An 8,237-nucleotide genomic window follows, 5' to 3' on the forward strand; every position below is an offset into this window, starting at 1 on the left:
ATGATGACCTAGCTTTTTCTAGCTGAAAGCCTGAAGGGTCCCTAGATAAAATGATGTTTTTGATGATGGTTATCGTGCTGTCTCACCAGTTTAATTCGTTTCAGAACCTTTTCTCATTACTGTTCGACGGCCAGCACCATTCAGGAAGAATTTTATTCTCCAAATTCTCCCAGGTAAGAAGATGAACAATGTTTTGTGCAGAGTTGCCCATTGGCTAGCACCAAGATTTCTATGGATGTTTAGGTCATCCTATATGAGTTTTCCACGATGTCTGCCTCACTGTAAGGGGATGTTTTGTGACCTGTATTAAGTGCATAATGGCTTTGGTCTGTATTCAGGCATTTTCCTGAAAGTGCAAGTACAACCTCCTATAAAGAACCCACCTACTGAATGAGCCTATCCATAAAAATCAGAACTGTCTCCAGAAGACATTATATTTTTATAGTATTTTATAGTATTCTTGGGAAAACAGCGCTTTGCCTTCCCGACATGGTGTCGCCTGACGGAAATGGATGCAATGTCAAAGCACTATACTTTAGCGGCTCGATAAGCCATGGAATGTTTAGCTAAATAGTGCAGAAATTTTCCGAGGGGAAGGGGGCAACTAACGTTGAATGATGTTCTGTAAAATGAGCTAGGTCATGTGTACATACAAAGGACCGGGGACTTTGTCGAAGAACACAAACATTACCGCGGTTATTCAAATCCTTGGTAGCACCACATCTTCATAAGTAAAAATAAATCAAATGTTTTAGGTCACAATGGACGTCGTCCATCTAAAGGTGACCTTATTCTTGACACTATATTCTGTTGTATGGAAATTTGATAATCGTGTTAAAAATACACCATACTGAGATTGCCGAACATATGTTGATTAGGGTTGTTCCGAACACAGTAGTAAAACCAACTCAGTCCACAGCTAACTATTTCATGCTAACACGTCCACTGTGATTCTCACAATATAGGCTATTCGCGAGTATCGATTAGCCGCAAAAGTCTGTTAACTCTGGGGAGGCAATGAGATCTGCTCTCTAGAGAATACGCAGTTTTGTTACGAACGGGGTGGTGTTGCATAGAAAAAGCCCTGTTTCTATAAACAAGCATATATAATTCCAACACTTCAAAAGCTCCATACCAGCTACAAAGGATGTGTATTCTGTGGTAGAAGCCGCCGTTGTCGATGTGTTCGAAATGTGGTAAACCACGCTGAATAATGGTCAATTTATCCTTCTGAATGTGTAAGCTTTGGACCTATATTCAGGTTTCCTGGACCTCTGTAAAGCTAGATATCACTGTATTAAATGAATCCCGTCGTTTCGGATGGATCGGCGTTTTGACCTGATAGTAGCTGAACGTAGAGTTAAATGGGCGATACTTTTTGGACCGAGTCTACAGAAGACGCTGTTTCTACCAATTATGTTCCAACCTCTTGAGTAGCCTACGTGACAAAAGCTTAGAAATCGAGTGGAGACGAATTACTTTGAGAATTCTAAATGATAAATCAAGATTATATTATTGGTCTACGCTAATTGGTACAGTTTGATTACTACGTCGCTCACACTATTGAAAAATTGAGAGTAAATTAAGGAATCAACGATGAAATAGATCAAATCAAATGAAGTCCATAAAAGATAGTAGTGGTTTCAATCAAGCCCTTCTGAACCGAAGACAATAGTATTTCACTGAGAAGCTGAAATATCCACATGTATTCATATCATATATCATATCTACATCAACCAGCCCTCCTCTTGTCCTTACGCAGTTATTCTCGTGAGTCCACATTAAAGAATGGAAATTTCTGGACTAAATTTTCGCTTTTGTAGAAGCTCATCAGTTATGCACATCCCCAGCGGTGCCGGGATTTGAATTCGCACATCAGACATGTGAGGCAAGCATGTTACCACTACTCCACCAACGCACCAACGAACGTGTTCATGCTTGAGCGCAATTCGAATTTACTACTTCGTCCTCTTTTGTGGGTACTCAGGAAGATAATTATGCCGGGACACCTGGAGGCCTGTTCGAATTGGCTTAATGTGTATGGGAGGTGTACAAATCTCGACACCTAAAACGAAACTGATTTAAATTAGTCTCAGGTCTGCACTAAGAAACCTCTGTTGAACGCAGGAACTGGTCCGTAAAAATTACGTTAAGCGAAAAAAACTAGGAGCTACTGATTTAAACCAATGTATAAATTCAGGAGCAAATGACCTACCATATCTAATGACTAATTACTGTCCATCTAAGTCATGGTGATTTTCAAGTCGACGCACAAGTACTAAAAATACTAACTACCTATTTTCTTGGTGCTGCCTGCTCGTTGAAAGGAATATCGGTTCGAAGTCAACTAAACCGACGAATATTCTGTTCTCTGTGTCATGGCTAGTTGGATGAACGGAAAGCATCAGAGTGGTAATGCTTGATAACAAGCGTCGAAACAACGTAACGTATACGAGCTGGTGGTAACTTTCAGGCTGTTAACAGGACGCTCTACGCAAGACGTCTTACAATATACCTCTCTCTCTGAGGTGTCTCCTGAAAAAGAAACGTTTCCACTGACGAAACTACATTGGTAAATATGTGTTGGAATCTTTTTGTGAAGTAAGAAACCTCCACACGAAAAGCACCTCCTGGTACCTTAAAGTGCTGGTCCAACCATAATGTCAATGATTTACGCCAATGATCCGATTTGCTTTCATTTCAAATGATTGATGTTGAAATCACAGCCAATACCGTGACACACCACAATAATAGACAATTTTAGTGGGACCTTACTGGAGTAAACCACTATTCTCTGATAAGCAAATAAACTCCAGTCGTTAAGACGTTAAGTCCGACTAAACGTTAGACGTTTGAAGGCCCGGATGAAGCGAATTTCGGCGATTCAATATGCCTCAAGTTTCCGATGAACACCAGTTTCTTTGATGCGTGAGAAAACCTTTTCCAGATTGCTAAACTAGCAAAGCACTTGTTTGTATGACCTATGTTAGAGACGGTGATGATCAGAATGAAAGTTCAGCACATAGTGTCAGTATGTATTATTCACATACTTGCAAACAAATGTGTAAACATCTTGAGATGAAATATGAAACGCTTTCCACCTTCAGCAAATGTGTTGTTGGAGGTACAAAAAAACTCATTGCCGGGGTGCAGAAAGCATGTGACAATCAACTGTCGACCGTTTTCCTACGCCTGGGCACTGCACTTTGGGGAGACAGTTCTCAAAACCTCACGAAGCTGTTCCTTTCAAACGTGATAGAAATAAGTGGATTGTTTGTAAATAAACATGCATTACCATTGTTTTCCTTACTGTATGATTTCTAGGTCCACGCACTCACTCGCTCACTTACGATATTATTCAGAATGTCAGTTTCGTGCAGTACCGGGTGTATTGTTTCGGGTACGATGATGCAAAGTGCTATCCCAAAATTTTATCCGAAAAACGCAACATATCTCTGTTGATCGAATAGCAATAAAAGCCAGTGTTTGAAGAGATGTTTGTCTTTCCTCATGGAATGCGAATGCGGACAATAACCTGGGGCGATAGCAATTATGTACGACTTGCCCACTCTAATTGCCATTCGAATATCTTCTGGAGCATGTTTTTTAGCCCGTGGGACCGATTACGTTTTTCCGAAAAGGAGAACGTGCTTCGTTCATTGTTGCCGTCCACATGCCGTCCTGGCTTAGGTCGTAGGTTTGGGTTGAGCTGTGTTGCCGGAAACTAACTGATGTACAATAATCTAGGAAGTTGGACTGTCCCTGATAACCAAATATCATAACCATGTAATTTAATATGCTCAAATGTAATTGAAAACCTTGTCCCACTGTATAATTAGTCGCATATACATCTCACAGAATTTGCAGGACCACCTGCATTAATAGGATTTGACAGTTTTGAATTGTTCCACTTGATTTCACCGTAAATGTGGTGGTCTTTCTTGTGTCGTGCTGCATTTTACATTTACTTGCTAAACTCTCAAACGGATATTTGGCCAGCTTAAACTCTGGACTTTAAACGGTTGTCGAATCGAACGCAAGCTAATAAATCAATCCAAGTAGATTCCCCCGTCCAGCAATTCGTGAACTTAGAAATTCCAGACAATTTCTGTTCTTCTTTATTATATTAAAATTCACCTGTAAGCTTCACAAACAAAAGTGGCCGACCAAAATTTATCGTCTCACGCGATTGTTGCTCTCTATAACATTTTGCTTTTTTATTAACGTAATCGGCCGATAAAAGTTATATTTAAGCTGTCGGTAAAGTCTGAGACCTCGGAAATATCAAGCAGTTGCTCCCTATTGCACCTGTCCTGTATTCAAACATTGTTGCCAAACTTACATATGGCACAGTACAGCAACGGGTATCAGATGGTAGTGTAACACTTTCGGCTACACTGCAATTTCTCCAATCAAACTGTGATTGCGTGACATTCTTTTTATATCCTACTCTTGGTCAATAGTTTGGTCCTGTCAATTAAGTAGTTCTATGAAATGGAGTGCTACCAAATGTTTACCTAAACGTCTGATTTACAACTATAGACGACGAGTAGGATCGCTGTATGCAACCATAGGTCAAAAAGTGCGCAATCACTGCTGAAATGCAGAATTTGAGTGCACATGGCGTGAATGACGAAGATATACTCATGGTCTGAAATCCTTAAAGTTTGGAAAACTGTATTTCGAACTGTAGGGTTTATCACATATCGTTCTGCTTCCTACATACTCACGCCAACTCAGGTTTGTGCCTGGAAATTTTCAACGTTTGACAACTAGCGCAATTCAAGCAACAGTCCACTGACATATGTCAGTTGGCAATCGTCTGAGAAGAGGTGTGATAAATTGCATCACGAAATTAACGTCCTTCGTAGGTCAACCTATAAATCACTTGGATTATTAATTGATGCAGGAGTCCCGGTCTAACGCCAAGTTTGCTTCCAGTGTGATGCATGTTCATGAACCTTAAATATAGAAAAATAGAGGATGTTCTGCTTCAACAATCCACTTAGATACTAATGAAACATAACTGTTCATCCTTTCCTTAGCGTTATAATAATAAAGCAGGGCCATCTTTGCTACAAACTCCAAAACTCATCCAAAAGTTATGATTCGGTATTCTCAACATACGCATCTATGTTAATCCGATACTGAATTTTTTTTTGGCTGACTGGTATACTGCTGAATACACAACCTACCAGTAGAGGAAATATGAGGACCAAGAGCGACCCCAATGTGGTTGCCGCCTATGAACACCTGATGGATTTTAACACGATAGATGAGGTTATCTTCCAGTGAGGAGCAACTGGCAGATGTCGAGAAAGTTGGACAAACACATATATTGTGTAGAAGTTAAACAGTACTCACAAGGCTGATGAAAACCCTTCAGCAGGCAATGAGAATTTCTCCCTATTTATGACTCATCAAGTAGGCTGAGTCCCCGAGTTGCTGTCAAACTTGTGTTCCACCTGAACCCAAATTGCACGAAATCCGAAAAAACACCTAATTAGATACCAATTTAGTTCAGTAGAACATAAGATTTCTGAAAATTCGGGACTCATCCTACCTGATGAGCCCCAAGAGACCCGAAACCAGTCGCGCGATATCTGAAACTTCTCAGTAACATTATGAGTAGTGTGTTTGGTTTATACGGTGTGTTACAACATGGAGCGGTTTGCTTCAAAAATTTAGTTAGAGAGGAGTATCACAAACTGGGGATTCATCCGGGATTCAGGTGAACCTACCATGAAAACGGAAATGGTGGGAAGACTAGTATGTTTGTCAGAACACATACACTGTTCACACAAAGATGGCACTCAACCCATATCAGCACATTTCCGCAATCACATGGAGGCTTCCTGTGAAGAACGCATGCATTTGTCTTGTCTATGCATTACCGAAAATAAACAACAACATCTATTGTTGTAATTGGAACCTTAACTTCAGTTGTTTAATTGGGAACGCAGAAGTAATCGTGTAATTCGAAAGTTTAAGTGGACGCAGTTTTTACGGAATACTACCATATGTGGAGAGTGCTAAGTCAAATACATTTGCAGCCAGTGGTATACCAGCTGTTACAAGAAACCTGGATTTTCGCCACACTGTCATAGACTCCAGATTGAAATAAAAGCTCATCTGTATTAAAAGGACAAGCATTAGTGAGCTCGGTCATGCAAATGAGATTAGATCTTACTGTGTGCTAGTATATACACGGATATAAAAGTTTAGAATAAGCCGCCTATCCTGTTTATTCCAAAAATAGCAAATGTTCCCTGCTTCAGGTATCCATTGGTGCTATCATGTTCCGATTTACTGGTTTGAGGAGCTCAAAGTCACTTCATTTGACGCACTTGAACTGACCGTGAACGGTAAGTTTCTAGACGTACACAAATCCAAATAATCACCTATTGTAACCCTTTGTTTTATGAGTTATGTTTGCACAAACATCATCTGGCGCCACAAATTTACGATGTTTTTAACACTGAGACAGTTGGTTCCTAGGGTTTTCCGCCAGTTCACCGCGGCAGGTGTGTCACAGCTTGAGCGCAACGTGGGCGTTCTCACACAAATGAGGTTGAACCGCCACCAAAATCATGGCGAGTCCATAAACTGGATTGCTCAACAAATAAGCAGTGAGGTTTTGTGTTCGCCTCACACGATAAATCTCTCAGAGCTGAAGGACAATTGAATTTGTTGATTCCGCACGGATTTCCGCCCAAACGTGAATAATAGTGAATGAAGTTGGAATGGTTGATTATACTGATCAAGCGTCATAAATTGCGCCTATCCAACACAGATTGTAAAGGGGCAAGTTGCGCTATCTGGTTGCATCATCACCCAGTTTTCAAAGGATCAAAACTACAGTCAACATTTATTACGGAAAACCCATTTTCCATCCTCCGATTCTATATTATGAGACACCGGATTTTAACTGCAAGACTTAGAGTTGATGAGTGTTTATCTGCTTTTTTCAACGGCCACCTGAGGGACAGTCAAGTTACTCCAAATTTAAAATTACTTTGTGATGTACTGAATCTAAGTTGTGAGCCATGGTGCTTTGCCTTCCAGATACAGCACATCAAATATTACGCTTAAAAGCGAAAGGCGAAACCTCTTTACTCCGATATACTTTGCGTCGATATTATTCCCATCTTATAGAATATGCATCATTTGACAGTTTGTCTCGCTTTACTTGATGTACGTGTATTTACGGTCCATGTGTTAACATGGTGAAGCAAGGTTGCTTAATCTGACTGCTATGTAATGGAAGTGCGATTGATGGTAGCGGATACGCCTTTGGCTGCCAAGCATGTACGTCCATACCGTCTAATACCTAAACTTGATGTAAACCAGAGGATTCAGTCCAACGCCGCAATAAAACGGCACCACTCACTTCGGATTAACCCCATTTGACTGATCTAATTTTTATGATACTGCCACCCTAGCACTTTGAAGTGAGAACCATAATGGCATCTTTATTCCTAACAACACCACTGGACAGTCTTCCGCTAAATTTCAGGATTTCAAACGTTACACTTCAGAGCGTTTATATTGAGACTTCTGATATCGGTCTAGTCACTGCAGTAACTCAAGTAAAACGAAATTGATTCCCTTCCGGCTAAAATGTTGACGAGGAAGTAACAGATTCCGAAGCCAACAAGCATAGCATCAGTAAACCCCACGTGTATAGCATTATCAAAAAAGAACGAACGGTTCCGCAGCACGGCGCTGGAGTCCCAAGCACCAGTAATTAAATTCAGAGGTCTCTATAGCCGACTGACTTTTGAAAGTAGCCCGTAAAACCCGTTGATACTTTGGTGGGGTCTATATGCCAGGATGCGATAAAAATTGCAGTGCAGAAAACAGTACAGTGTAAGTGGAGGCCGGTTGGAAAATTTTCAGAGGCATTTTTCAGTACACAAGGAAATTGTCATCAAAAACATGCAACTAACCATTGAATGTACTATAACAAATTTGACGGTTTCTTCTGCCTATACACATAAAGGATATGACTGAATTTGAAAAACTAAAAAGTTGAAGGTTTCAACTGATGTAATTACTCTAACAGTGCGATCCTGGCCGGTCCCACTATCACGAGCTCTACAGTAAATTTTGCGTGGAGCTCCAATCTCGTACCACCTGCGAAGTATGATTAGGGTTCACTGTAGTCCCTCCCACCGATAGTGCAGTCTCCTGGACATGTAAAGCCCTCCGGCAATTTTCAACGTCGACACGTCGTG

Source organism: Opisthorchis viverrini (genome assembly GCF_000715545.1).
Source record: "Opisthorchis viverrini unplaced genomic scaffold opera_v5_246, whole genome shotgun sequence".
Taxonomy (NCBI): domain Eukaryota; kingdom Metazoa; phylum Platyhelminthes; class Trematoda; order Opisthorchiida; family Opisthorchiidae; genus Opisthorchis; species Opisthorchis viverrini.